Source organism: Pseudophryne corroboree, chromosome 1, assembly GCF_028390025.1.
Source record: "Pseudophryne corroboree isolate aPseCor3 chromosome 1, aPseCor3.hap2, whole genome shotgun sequence".
NCBI lineage: Eukaryota > Metazoa > Chordata > Amphibia > Anura > Myobatrachidae > Pseudophryne > Pseudophryne corroboree.
Genome location: NC_086444.1, coordinates 619605592 through 619621286, shown reverse-complemented (window position 1 = coordinate 619621286; position 15695 = coordinate 619605592).

Genomic DNA, 15695 nt, shown 5'->3' with positions numbered 1-15695 from the left:
ACCGATCCTGATAGGGCCGCCCTTAAGGAACCTGCTGACAGAAAGCAGGAGAATATCCTAAAATGTATATACACTCACACGGGTGTTATACTGCGACCAGCAATCGCCTCAGCCTGGATGTGCAGTGCTGGGGTGGCTTGGTCGGATTCCCTGACTGACAATATTGATACCCTAGATAGGGACAGTATATTACTGACTATAGAGCATTTGAAAGATGCATTTCTATATATGCGTGATGCACAGAGGGATATTTGCCGACTGGCATCAAGAGTAAGTGCGCTGTCCATTTCTGCCAGAAGAGGGTTATGGACGAGGCAGTGGTCAGGTGATGCTGATTCCAAAAGGCATATGGAAGTATTGCCTTACAAAGGGGAGGCGTTATTTGGGGTAGGTCTATCAGACCTGGTGGCCACGGCAACTGCTGGGAAATCCACATTTCTCTTACGTCCTAAGTGGATGCTGGGACTCCGTAAGGACCATGGGGAATAGCGGCTCCGCAGGAGACTGGGCACAAAAGTAAAAGCTTGAACTAGCTGGTGTGCACTGGCTCCTCCCCCTATGACCCTCCTCCAAGCCTCAGTTAGATTTTTGTGCCCGAACGAGAAGGGTGCATGCTAGGTGGCTCTCCTGAGCTGCTTAGAGTAAAAGTTTATTTTAGGTTTTTTATTTTCAGTGAGTCCTGCTGGCAACAGGCTCACTGCATCGTGGGACTAAGGGGAGAAGAAACGAACTCACCTGCGTGCAGAGTGGATTGGGTTTCTTAGGCTACTGGACATTAGCTCCAGAGGGACGATCACAGGTTCAGCCTGGATGGGTCCCGGAGCCGCGCCGCCGGCCCCCTTACAGAGCCAGAAGAACGAAGAGGTCCGGTGAAATCGGCGGCAGAAGACGTTCCTGTCTTCAACTAAGGTAGCGCACAGCACTGCAGCTGTGCGCCATTGCTCTCAGCACACTTCACACTCCGGTCACTGAGGGTGCAGGGCGCTGGGGGGGAGCGCCCTGAGACGCAATAAAAACAGAAATACCTTAGGATGGCAAAAGAAATACATCACATATAGCTCCTGGGCTATATGGATGTATTTAACCCCTGCCAGTTTTCCAGAAAAAAGCGGGAGATAAGGCCGTCGTGAAGGGGCGGAGCCTATCTCCTCAGCACACAAGCGCCATTTTCCCTCACAGTTCCGCTGGAAGGACCGCTCCCTGACTCTCCCCTGCAGTCCCTACAGAATCAGGGTAAAAACGAGAGAGGGGGGGCACTATTGGCAGCTAAATTATAAACAGCAGCTATAAAAGGGAGTAACACTTATATAAGGTTATCCCTATATATATATAGCGCTCTGGAGTGTGCTGGCAAACTCTCCCTCTGTCTCCCCAAAGGGCTAGTGGGGTCCTGTCCTCTATCAGAGCATTCCCTGTGTGTGTGCTGGGTGTCGGTACGATTGTGTCGACATGTATGAGGAGGAAAATGATGTGGAAGCAGAGCAATTGCCTGTATTAGTGATGTCACCCCCTAGGGAGTCGACACCTGACTGGATGGTTGTATTAAAAGAACTACGTGACAATGTCAGCACTTTACAAAAAACTGTTGACGACATGAGACAGCCGACAAATCAATTAGTGCCTGTCCAGGCGTCTCAGACACCGTCAGGGGCGATAAAACGCCCGTTACCTCAGTGGGTCGACCCAGACACGGATACTGAGTCCAGTGTCGACGGTGAGGAGACAAACGTAATGTCCAGTAGGGCCACACGTTACATGATCACGGCAATGAAGGAGGCATTGAACATTTCTGACACTACAAGTACCACAAAGAAGGGTATTATGTGGGGAGTGAAAAAACTACCAGTAGCTTTTCCTGAGTCAGATGAATTAAATGAGGTGTGTGATAAAGCGTGGGTTTCCCCCGATAAAAAAGTGCTAATTTCTAATAAATTATTGGCACTATACCCTTTCCCGCCAGAGGTTAGGGCGCGTTGGGAAACACCCCCTAGAGTAGATAAAGCGCTCACACGTTTATCTAAACAAGTAGCGTTACCGTCTCCTGATACGGCCGCCCTCAAAGAACCAGCTGATAGAAGGCTGGAAAATATCCTGAAGGGTATATACACACATACTGGTGTTATACTGCGACCAGCAATCGCATCAGCCTGGATGTGCAGTGCTGGAGTGGCGTGGTCGGATTCCCTGACTGAAAATATTGATACCCTGGATAGGGACAGTATATTACGAACTATAGAGCATTTGAAGGATGCATTACTATATATGCGTGATGCACAGAGGGATATTTGCACCCTGGCATCAAGAGTGAGTGCTATGTCCATTTCTGCCAGAAGAGCGTTATGGACGTGACAGTGGTCAGGGGATGCGGATTCCAAACGACATATGGAAGTATTGCCGTTTAAAGGGGAGGAGTTATTTGGGGCCGGTCTATCGGACCTGGTGGCCACGGCAACGGCCGGAAAATCCACCTTTTTACCCCAGGTCACCTCTCAGCAGAAAAAGACACCGTCTTTTCAAACTCAGTCCTTTCGTTCCCATAAGTACAGGCGGGCAAAAGGCCACTCATTTCTGCCCCGGGGCAGAGGAAGAGGAAAAAGACTGCACCAGGCAGCCTCTTCCCAGGAGCAGAAGCCCTCCTCTGCTTCTGCCAAGTCTTCAGCATGACGCTGGGGCTTTACAAGCGGACTCGGACACGGTGGGGGCCCGTCTCAAAAATTTCAACGCGCAGTGGGCTCACTCGCAAGTGGACCCCTGGATTCTGCAGGTAGTATCACAGGGGTACAAACTGGAATTCGAGACGTCTCCCCCTCGCCGGTTCCTGAAGTCTGCTCTACCAAAGTCTCCCTCCGACAGGGAGGCAGTTTTGGAAGCCATTCACAAGCTGTATTCCCAGCAGGTGATAATCAAGGTACCTCTCCTACAACAGGGAAAGGGGTATTATTCCACGCTGTTTGTGGTACCGAAGCCGGACGGCTCGGTGAGACCAATTTTAAATCTAAAATCCTTGAACACTTACATAAAGAGGTTCAAATTCAAGATGGAGTCACTCAGAGCAGTGATAGCAAACCTGGAAGAAGGGGACTATATGGTGTCTCTGGACATCAAAGATGCTTATCTCCACGTCCCAATCTACCCTTCTCACCAAGGGTACCTCAGGTTTGTAGTACAAAACTGTCATCAGTTTCAGACGCTGCCGTTTGGATTGTCCACGGCACCTCGGGTCTTTACCAAGGTAATGGCCGAAATGATGATTCTTCTTCGAAGAAAAGGCGTTTTAATTATCCCTTACTTGGACGATCTCCTGATAAGGGCAAGGTCCAGGGAACAGTTAGAAGTCGGAGTAGCACTATCTCAGTTAGTGTTACGTCAGCATGGGTGGATTCTAAATATTCCAAAATCGCAGCTGATTCCGACGACACGTCTCCTGTTCCTAGGAATGATTCTGGACACAGTCCAGAAAAAGGTGTTTCTCCCAGAGGAGAAGGCCAGGGAGTTATCCGAGCTAGTCAGGAATCTCCTAAAACCAGGCCAGGTGTCAGTGCATCAGTGCACGAGGGTCCTGGGAAAAATGGTGGCTTCTTACGAAGCGATTCCATTCGGAAGATTCCATGCAAGAACGTTTCAGTGGGATCTTCTGGACAAATGGTCCGGATCGCATCTTCAGATGCATCAGCGGATAACCCTGTCGCCAAGGACAAGGGTGTCTCTTCTGTGGTGGCTGCAGAGTGCTCATCTACTAGAGGGCCGCAGATTCGGCATTCAGGATTGGATCCTGGTGACCACAGATGCCAGCCTGAGAGGCTGGGGAGCAGTCACACAGGGACAAAATTTCCAGGGCTTGTGGTCAAGCATGGAAACATCTCTTCATATAAACATTCTGGAACTAAGGGTCATTTACAATGCCCTAAGTCAAGCAAAACCCCTGCTTCAGGGTCAGGCGGTATTGATCCAATCGGACAACATCACGTCAGTCGCCCACGTAAACAGACAGGGCGGCACGAGAAGCAGGAGGGCGATGGCAGAAGCTGCAAGGATTCTTCGCTGGGTGGAGAATCATGTGATAGCACTGTCAGCAGTGTTCATTCCGGGAGTGGACAACTGGGAAGCGGACTTCCTCAGCAGACACGACCTTCACCCGGGGGAGTGGGGACTTCATCCAGAAGTCTTCCAAGAGATGGTAAACCGTTGGGAAAAACCAAAGGTGGACATGATGGCGTCCCGTCTCAACAAAAAACTAGACAGATATTGCGCCAGGTCAAGGGACCCTCAGGCAATAGCGGTGGACGCTCTGGTAACACCATGGGTGTACCAGTCAGTGTATGTGTTCCCTCCTCTGCCTCTCATACCAAAAGTACTGAGAATCATAAAAAGGGGAGGAGTAAGAACTATACTCGTGGTTCCGGATTGGCCAAGGACGACTTGGTACCCGGAACTTCAAGAGATGCTCACGGAGGACCCGTGGCCTCTACCTCTAAGAAAGGACCTGCTCCAGCAGGGACCTTGTCTGTTCCAAGACTTACCGCGGCTGCGTTTGACGGCATGGCGGTTGAACGCCGGATCCTGAAGGAAAAAGGCATTCCAGAAGAAGTCATCCCTACCCTGATAAAGGCCAGGAAGGATGTAACCGCAAAACATTATCACCGCATTTGGCGAAAATATGTTGCGTGGTGTGAGGCCAAAGAGGCCCCTACAGAGGAATTTCAACTGGGTCGCTTCCTACATTTCCTGCAAACAGGACTGTCTATGGGCCTAAAATTAGGTTCCATTAAGGTTCAAATTTCGGCCCTGTCGATTTTCTTCCAAAAAGAACTGGCTTCAGTGCCTGAAGTCCAGACGTTTGTCAAAGGGGTACTGCATATACAGCCTCCTTTTGTGCCCCCGGTGGCACCTTGGGATCTCAATGTGGTTTTGGGGTTCCTAAAATCACATTGGTTTGAACCACTCACCACTGTGGAATTAAAATATCTCACATGGAAGGTGGTAATGCTGTTGGCCCTGGCTTCAGCCAGGCGTGTCTCAGAATTGGCGGCTTTATCTTATAAAAGCCCTTACCTGATTTTTCACACGGATAGGGCAGAATTGAGGACTCGTCCTCAATTTCTCCCAAAGGTGGTTTCAGCGTTTCACGTGAACCAGCCTATTGTGGTGCCTGCGGCTACTAGGGACTTGGAGTACTCCAAGTTACTGGACGTAGTCAGGGCCCTGAAAATATATATTTCCAGGACGGCTGGAGTCAGGAAATCTGACTCGCTGTTTATCCTGTATGCACCCAACAAGCTGGGTGCTCCTGCTTCTAAGCAGACGATTGCTCGTTGGATTTGTAGTACAATTCAGCTTGCACATTCTGTGGCAGGCCTGCCACAGCCAAAATCTGTAAAAGCCCATTCCACAAGGAAGGTGGGCTCATCTTGGGCGGCTGCCCGAGGGGTCTCGGCTTTACAACCTTGCCGAGCAGCTACTTGGTCAGGGGCAAACACGTTTGCTAAATTCTACAAATTTGATACCCTGGCTGAGGAGGACCTGGAGTTCTCTCATTCGGTGCTGCAGAGTCATCCGCACTCTCCCGCCCGTTTGGGAGCTTTGGTATAATCCCCATGGTCCTTACGGAGTCCCAGCATCCACTTAGGACGTAAGAGAAAATAAGAATTTACTTACCGATAATTCTATTTCTCATAGTCCGTAGTGGATGCTGGGCGCCCATCCCAAGTGCGGATTGTCTGCAATACTTGTAAATAGTTATTGTTACAAAATTCGGGTTATTATTGTTGTGAGCCATCTTTTCAGAGGCTCCTTCGTTTATCATACTGTTAACTGGGTTCAGATCACAGGTTGTACGGTGTGATTGGTGTGGCTGGTATGAGTCTTACCCGGGATTCAAGATCCTTCCTTATTATGTACGCTCGTCCGGGCACAGTATCCTAACTGAGGCTTGGAGGAGGGTCATAGGGGGAGGAGCCAGTGCACACCAGCTAGTTCAAGCTTTTACTTTTGTGCCCAGTCTCCTGCGGAGCCGCTATTCCCCATGGTCCTTACGGAGTCCCAGCATCCACTACGGACTATGAGAAATGGAATTATCGGTAAGTAAATTCTTATTTTTTACCCCAGGTAGCCTCTCAACATTAGAAGACGCCGTATTATCAGGCGCAGTCCTTTCGGCCCCATAAGGGCAAGCGGGCAAAAGGCTCCTCATTTCTGCCCCGTGGCAGAGGGAGAGGAAAAAGGCTGCAGCAAACAGCCAGTTCCCAGGAACAGAAGCCCTCTCCCGTTTTCTGCCAAGTCCTCAGCATGACGCTGGGGCTTTACAAGCGGACTCAGGCACTCCCCTAAAGTCTGCTTTACCGACGTCTCCCTCCGACAGGGAGGCGGTATTGGAAGCCATTCACAAGCTGTATTCCCAGCAGGTGATAATCAAGATACCCCTCCTGCAACAGGGACAGGGGTATTATTCCACGCTGTTTGTGGTACCGAAGCCGGACGGCTCGGTGAGACCTATTTTAAATCTGAAATCCTTGAACACTTACATACACAGGTTCAAATTCAAGATGGAGTCACTCAGAGCGGTGATTGCGAACTTGGAAGAAGGGGATTATATGGTGTCTTTGGACTTCAAGGAGGCTTACCTCCATGTCCCAATTTACCCTTCTCACCAAGGATACCTCAGGTTTGTGGTACAGAACTGTCACTATCCGTTTCAGACGCTGCCGTTTGGTTTGTCCACGGCACCCCGGGTCTTTACCAAGGTAATGGCCGAAATGATGATACTCCTTCGAAGGAAGGGAGTTTTAGTTATCCCGTACTTGGACGATCTCCTGATAAGGGCAAGATCCAGGGAACAATTGGTAGTCGGGGTAGCACTATCAAGTAGTGTTGCGGCAGCACGGTTGGATTCTCAATATTCCAAAATCGCAGCTGATCCCGACGACACGTCTTCTATTCCTAGGGATGATCCTGGACACAGTCCAGAAAAAGGTGTTTCTCCCGGAGGAGAAAGCCAGGGAGTTATCCGAACTAGTCAGAAACCTCCTAGAACCAGGCCAAATGTCAGTGCATCAATGCACAAGGGTCCTGGGAAAAATGGTGGCTTCCTACGAAGCAATCCCTTTCGGCAGATTCCACGCAAGAACTTTCCAGTGGGACCTGCTGGACAAATGGTCAGGATCGCATCTTCAGATGCATCAGCGGATAACCCTGTCACCAAAGACAAGGGTGTCTCTCCTGTGGTGGTTGCAGAGTGCTCATCTTCTAGAGGGCCGCAGATTCGGCATTCAGGACTGGGTCCTGGTGACCACGGATGCCAGCCTGCGAGGCTGGGGAGCAGTCACACAGGGAAGAAATTTCCAGGGCTTGTGGTCAAGCCTGGAGACATCACTTCACATAAATATCCTGGAGCTGAGGGCCATTTACAATGCCCTAAGCCAAGCAAGACCTCTGCTTCAAGGTCAGCCGGTGCTGATCCAGTCGGACAACATCACGGCAGTCGCCCACGTGAACAGACAGGGCGGCACAAGAAGCAGGAGGGCAATGGCAGAAGCTGCAAGGATTCTTCGCTGGGCGGAAATTCATGTGATAGCACTGTCAGCAGTGTTCATTCCGGGAGTGGACAACTGGGAAGCAGACTTCCTCAGCAGGCACGACCTCCACCCGGGAGAGTGGGGACTTCACCCAGAAGTCTTCCACATGATTGTAAACCGTTGGAAAAAACCAAAGGTGGACATGATGGCGTCCCGCCTCAACAAAAAATTAGACAGGTATTGCGCCAGGTCAAGGGACCCTCAGGCAATAGCTGTGGACGCTCTGGTAACACCGTGGGTGTACCAGTCAGTGTATGTGTTTCCCTCCTCTGCCTCTCATACCCAAGGTACTGAGAATGATAAGACGGAGAGGAGTAAGAACTATACTCGTGGCTCCGGATTGGCCAAGAAGGACTTGGTACCCGGAACTTCAAGAGATGCTCACAGAGGCCCCGTGGCCTCTACCTCTAAGAAGGGACCTGCTCCAGCAAGGACCCTGTCTGTTCCAAGGCTTACCGCGGCTGCGTTTGACGGCATGGCGGTTGAACGCCGGATCCTGAAGGAATAAGGCATTCCGGAAGAAGTCATTCCTACCCTGATCAAAGCCAGGAAGGATGTGACCGCAAAGCATTATCACCGCATTTGGCGGAAATATGTTGCGTGGTGCGAGGCCAGGAAGGCCCCAACGGAGGAATTTCAACTGGGTCGATTCCTGCATTTCCTGCAAACAGGAGTGTCTATGGGCCTAAAATTAGGATCCATTAAGGTTCAGATTTCGGCCCTGTCAATTTTCTTCCAGAAAGAACTGGCTTCAGTTCCTGAAGTTCAGACGTTTGTCAAGGGGGTGCTGCATATACAGCCTCCTTTTGTGCCTCCAGTGGCACCTTGGGATCTCAATGTAGTTTTGGGGTTCCTAAAATCACATTGGTTTGAACCGCTTAAATCTGTGGATTTGAAATATCTCACATGGAAAGTGGTCATGCTGTTGGCCCTGGCTTCGGCCAGGCGCGTGTCAGAATTGGCGGCTTTATCTTATAAAAGCCCTTACCTGATTTTTCATACGGACAGGGCAGAATTGAGGACTCGTCCACAATTTCTCCCTAAGGTGGTTTCAGCGTTTCACCTGAACCAGCCTATTGTGGTGCCTGCGGCTACTAGGGACTTGGAGGACTCCAAGTTGCTGGACGTTGTCAGGGCCCTGAAAATATATGTTTCCAGGACGGCTGGAGTCAGAAAATCTGACTCCCTGTTTATCCTGTATGCACCCAACAAGCTGGGTGCTCCTGCTTCTAAGCAGACTATTGCTCGTGGGATTTGTAGTACAATTCAGCTTGCACATTCTGTGGCAGGCCTGCCACAGCCAAAATCTGTAAAAGCCCATTCCACAAGGAAGGTGGGCTCATCTTGGGCGGCTGCCCGAGGGGTCTCGGCTTTACAACCTTGCCGAGCAGCTACTTGGTCAGGGGCAAACACGTTTGCAAAATTCTACAAATTTGATACCCTGGCTGAGGAGGACCTGGAGTTCTCTCATTCGGTGCTGTAGAGTCATCCGCACTCTCCCGCCCGTTTGGGAGCTTTGGTATAATCCCCATGGTCCTGACGGAGTCCCCAGCATCCACTTAGGACGTTAGAGAAAATAAGAATTTACTTACCGATAATTCTATTTCTCGTAGTCCGTAGTGGATGCTGGGCGCCCATCCCAAGTGCGGATTGTCTGCAATACTTGTACATAGTTATTGTTACAAACAAATTCGGGTTGTTATTGTTGTGAGCCGTCTGTTCAGAGGCTCCTACGTTTGTCATACTGTTAACTGGGTTCAGATCACAAGTTATATGGTGTGATTGGTGTGGCTGGTATGAGTCTTACCCGGGATTCAATATCCTTCCTTATTGTGTACGCTCGTCCGGGCACAGTATCCTAACTGAGGCTTGGAGGAGGGTCATAGGGGGAGGAGCCAGTACACCACCTAATCCTAAAGCTTTATTTTTGTGCCCTGTCTCCTGCGGAGCCGCTAATCCCCCATGGTCCTGACTGAGTCCTCAGCATCCACTACGGACTACGAGAAATAGAATTATCGGTAAGTAAATTCTTATTTTCTTTATCAATTAAGCAGGCAAAAGGTCTTGGGTTGATTTAAAGTGTAGCCTTTGCATTTGACAGCTGTTGCTGTGAACCCACAACATGAAGTCAAAGAAGCTCTCACTTCAAGTAAAACAGGCACAACACAATACATTGATTTGATTTTGCAGCCAGAGAGGTTATATGAACATTAGGAGTGACCAAATCTACAGTTTGGTACGTTATGAGAAAAAAAAATGAACATACTGATGAGCCTGGAGACCAAAAAAAGCCTGGATGACCATGGAAGATAACAGTGGTGGATGATTGCAGGATTGTGGAATAGAAGAGATGGTAATATCAATAGAATAGGCATTGACGACCTCTGTCCTCAAGGCACCCTAGCAGTGCAGGTTTTAGTGTTATCCAGGCTTCAACGGTATCCGTTTGGATGGTCGACATGGACACATGAAAAGGAAGACATGAGTTTTTAAAAAAAACATTATTTTGTGGAACTTTTCCATACTTTACGATCCACGCGGACTACGATTGGAAACGGTAATCTGTGCCGAGCGCAGCGGTAGCGGAGTGAGGCACCTTGCCCGAAGCATGGCGAGCAAAGCGGTGCATTAATTGGGGTTCCCCGTCACTTTACGCAAAAAACACCAAAAAAAAAAGTAAAAACAAAAACTCATGTCGACCATTTGTCCATGTCGACCATGCCAATGTCGACCAATGGTGGTCGACCTAATAACTGTCGACCATTCATACCGGAACCGGCTTCAACACGGATGGTTAAATCAAAATAACAGTGGCAGTAATTAAGTCACCTGTGTTCAAGCATGGGTATCACTAAAACCTGGACTGTAAGTTCACCTTGAGGACTGAAGTTGGGAATGGCTGCAATAGAAAATGAAATGGAAGGAGAATGAGCTCAGTCTTAAGTTCCTCTGACATAGTTACTTTGTGTAACAAAATACATGGCTTATTTGAATTCCCATTAGAACACAAACACTGGGAATTATCAAAATTTGCATTCACAGTTCTTCCTGGATTTCCATTTATTTCGTCAGCTTCATATTTATTACTCTTCACATGGGTCCCAAAGGGAAAAATCCGAGGTATTTTTACAGGACCAATAATGCGGATATCGCCACCATCGAGCAGTAGGTGCTCCATAGGCCCCATGTGAACTTGCTGCTCATTGGACACTGCTAGTTTCAAATGATGATGGTGATAGATTCTAAAGAGCTTGATTTTACACTTTCACCAATGTGGACATTTTCTTTAATGCATAAATATTCTATTCATCATGGTTAGTGGTTAGCATTGCTACCAAACAGCCCTGAGGTCATGAGAAATTAATGACCAAGGCTAGATCGGTGTAGAGTTTGTATGTAGTCATTATGTGAGTGTGTCTCTCCAGTTTCCTCACACACTAAAAAAAACAGGAAATTGGTATCTGGCAAAAAAACAAACTCTACTGTGTGTGTCCATTATAATATATTATAATACAATGAGCATTGCATTTTTGTTCTGATTAATAGGAGGTAATGACACACGGCAATGGCTCAATTTTCTGTTTGTAGTTTATGCAACGTTTAATAGACCATGACAGTAGCGTCACTCTCCAGCACCCCCCCCCCCACCCCAACCCCACACGTCTGCTGGAGATATCAACAGAGGATATTAGGAGGGGAGGTAGATTTGAGGATCATCAGCATTGCAATGATATTGGAGGCGAAAAGAACTGATGAGATCATAGAGGTGGTAAGTATACAATAAAAAGAGGGGGCTAAGAAAAGCCTTGAGGGGACACGTAGTGGGAGAGGGAGAAGACAGAAAAAAAATGGTCAGTGAGGTAGGTAGACAGCCAGGAGAGGACCGTATGCTATAGACCGGTGGTTCTCAACCTCTGTCCTCAAGTACCCCCAAACAATTCATGTTTTCCAGGTCACCAAGCAGTTGAACAGGTGTACTCATTACTCACTGACACATTTTAAAAGACCAACAGGTGCATCAAATTATTTCACTTGCAATTCTGTGAGGAGACCTGGAAAACATGAACTGTTGGGGGTACTTGAGGACCGCGGTTGAGAACCACTGATATAGATCAAAGGAGTGGTCTGCATAGGTTAGATCAAGGGGGATAAGGAAAGATTGGCTCTAAAGGGGGGGGTACACACGGAGAGATCCGTGCTTAAAATTGAAGCAATCTTGCTAGATTGCTTAGATTTTAAGCACGGGTCTGCCATGTGTATGCTCTCCAGCGATAGCGATGCGCGGCCCCGCGCATCGCTATCGCCGGTGTTAGATTGAGCCTGCATGTGGGTCGCTCACTTCACCGTTGTGTGAAGTGAGCGGCACCCCGTCTGCTTTCCCCCTCGCTCAGCACAGCGCGATGTGCTGAGCGGGGTGAGAGATGTGTGCTGAGCGGTCTGTGTTAAGATCGCTCAGCACACATCTCTCCCGTGAGTACCCCCCTTTAGATTTGACAGAAAGAAGGTCATTACCGGCTTTAGTGACAACAGATCCTGTAGAGGGGGCAAAGAGGAAAGCGGTTGTTTGATACCTAGGGTCCAAGTTTTTCTTTTGTTTTGTTATTAAGGATGATAGAAACAGTGAGCACAAAAATTACTTGTGATAAATTGTCGGGGCTCACTTGACTTGAATTAACCAAGATCTCTAATGGATACAAAGCTGTCTCCAAAGAACTTGGCATTCCTGTTTCAACAGTGAGCAATGCATTTTAAGAAGTTTGCTACTCCCATGGAGTTGTGAAGAACCTCCATGGAAGTGGGAGAAAACGAGATTTATGGTAAGAACTTACCGTTGTTAATTCTCTTTCTGCGAGGTACACTGGGCTCCACAGGGAATGACATTGGGGTGTAAAGTAGGATCTTGATCCGAGGCACCAACAGGCTAGAAGCTTTGACTGTTCCCAGAATGCATAGCGACGCCTCCGTGCACTGGAGCTCAGTTTTTGTTAACCAGTCCAATGCAGTAGCAGGTAAAAGACACCAACCATTAGTAGCCACATACGCCACATTCTCACGACAGGATAAAGTGTCAGCAGCTAATGCCATACCAACCCAAAAAAGCTAAGTGCGTCAGGGTGGGAGCCCTGTAGAGCCAAGTGTACCTTGCAGAAAGAGATTTAACAACTGTAAGTTCTTACCATAAATCTCATTTTCTGCAGCGGGATACACTGGGCTCCTCAGGGAATGACATTGTGGATGTCCTAAAGCAGTTCCTCATGGGAGGGGACGCACTGTAGTGGGTACAAGAACCCGGCGTCCAAAGGAAGCATCCTGGGAGGCGTAGAAGTATCGATGGCATAGAACCTTATGAACGTGTTCACTGAGGACCACGTAGCCGTCTTGCACAATTGTTCAAGGGTCGCACCACGGCAGGCCACCCAAGAAGGTCCAACAGACCCAGTAGAATGGGCCTTGATGACAGCCTGTACATAAGCATGTGCAATCACCATTCTAATCCATCTGGCCAGGGTCTGCTTGTGAGAAGGCCAGCCACGTTTGTGAAAACCAAACAGTACAAAGAATCAAGACTTCCGAAAGGATGCAGTTCTCTTCACATAGATACAGAGAGCATGTACCACATCCAAAGACCGCTCTTTGGAAGATAAGCCAGGAGAGGCAAAGGCCAGAACCACGATCTCCTGATTAAGGTGGAAAGAAGACACCACCTGAGGTAAATACCCAGGATGTGTTTTAAGAACCGCCCGGTCACTATCAAATATGGGGACCTACAAGACGAGGAATCCCAGATCCAACACCAGTCTACCAGAGACAATAGCCCGCAGAAACAAAACCTTAAGAGAAAGCCACTTAAGGTCTGCAGATTCAGGAGGCTCAAACGGAGACCCTTGCAACGCTTCCAGAACCACCGACAAGTCCCAAGGAGCCACATCAGGTAAAGTCGCAATTTCTCTAACGTCCTAGAGGATACTGGGACTCCGTAAGGACCATGGGGAATAGACTGGCTCCGCAGGAGACATGGGCACTCCAAGAAAGACTTTAGACTCTGGGTGTGCACTGGCTCCTCCCTCTATGCCCCTCCTCCAGACCTCAGTTTTAGACTGCCCAGAAGAGATGGGTGCACTGCAGGAAGCTCTCCCGAGTTTCCTGCTAAGAAAGCATATTTGTTAGGTTTTTTTTCTTATTTTCAGGGAGCACTGCTGGCAACAGACTCTCTGCATCGAGGGACTGAGGAGAAGAGGAGCAGACCTACTTAAATGATAGGCTCTGCTTCTCGGCTACTGGACACCATTAGCTCCAGAGGGAGTGGAACACAGGTTCGTCCTGGGCGTTCATCCCAGAGCCGCGCCGCCGTTCTCCTCGTAGAGCCGGAAGAAAGAAGATTCTGAGGCGGCAGAAGCCTTTCGGGTGCTTCACTGAGGTAACGCACAGCACGGCAGCTGTGCGCCATTGCTCCCATACACCTCACACACTCCGGTCACTGTAAGGGTGCAGGGCGCAGGGGGGGCGCCCTGGGCAGCAATAAACCTCTCCTATGGCAAAATGACCTATATACATGTACAGGTGGGCACTGTACATGTATATAAAAGAGCCCCCGCCATGTTTTACAAAGTTTGAGCGGAACAGAAGCCCGCCGCCGAGGGGGCGGGGCTTCTCCCTCAGCACTCACCTGTGCCATTTTCTCTCCACAGTACCGCTGAGAGGAAGCTCCCCGGACTCTCCCCTGCTTGACACACGGTGAAAGAGGGTTTTAAAGTAGAGGGGGGGCACATAATTGGCGATTATACATTACAGCAGCGCTACTGGGTAAACATTCTGTGTTTTTCTCCTGGGTCATATAGCGCCTGGGTGTGTGCTGGCATACTCTCTCTCTGTCTCTCCAAAGGGCCTAAGCGGGAACCTGTCTTCAGAAAAGAGTTTCCCTGTGTGTGTGAAGTGTCGGTACACGTGTGTCGACATGTTTCACGATGAAGGCTCGCCTAAGGAGGAGGGGGAGGGCATGAATGTAAGGTCGCCGTCGGCAACGCAGACACCGGACTGGATGGATATGTGAAATGTCTTGAATGCTAATGTAAATTTATTGCATAAGAGATTGGACAAGACTGAGGCTAGGGATCAGTCAGGTAGTCAGACCATGCCTGTCCCAGTGGCACAGGGACCTTCTGGGTCTCAGAAACGCACATTATCCCAGATCACTGACACAGATACCGACACGGATTCAGATTCCAGTGTCGACTGAGGATGCAAAATTACAGCCAAAAGTGGCTAAAGGTATTCGTTACATGATCATTGCTATTAAAGAGGTTTTGCATATCACTGAGGAACCCCCTGTCCCTGACACGAGGGTACACATGTATAAAGAGAAAAAGCCTGAGATCACCTTTCCGTCCTCATTTGAGCTAAGTGAATTGTGTGAAAAGGCTTTGGAATCTCCAGACAGGAGACTACAAGTTCCCAAAAGGATTCTTATGGCGTATCCCTTCCCACAAAAGGACAGGATACGATGGGAATCTTCGCCTAAAGTAGACAAGGCGTTGATACGCTTATCCAAGAAGGTGGCACTGCCAGGATACTGCTACCTTCAAGGAACCTGCGGATCGTAAGCAAGAAGTTACCATGAAGTACATTTACACACATTCTGGTACTATTGTTAGGCCGGCTATAGCATCGGCCTGGGTTTGTAATGCTGTCGCAGCATGGACAGATTCCTTATCTACGGAGATTGAGACCCTGGATAAGGATACCATTCTAATGACCCTAGAGCAGGTATTCCCAACCACGGTCCTCAAGGCACACCAACAGTGCAGGTTTTAGTGATATCCAGGCTGCAGCACAGATGGTTAAATCAAAATAACTGAGGTACTAATTAAGTCACCTGTGCTGAAGCCTGGATATCACTAAAACCTGCACTGTTAGTGTGCCTTGAGGACCGTGGTTGGGAATGCCTGCCCTAGAGCATATCAAGGATGCTGCGTTATATATGAGGGATGCTCAAAGAGTTGTTTACTAAGCTCCAGAATAAATGCTATGTCTTTTTCTGCTAGGCGACTCTTGTGGACCCGACAGTGGACGGGGGATGCCGACTCAAAGCGGCATATGGAGTCGTTGCCTTACAAGGGGGAGGAG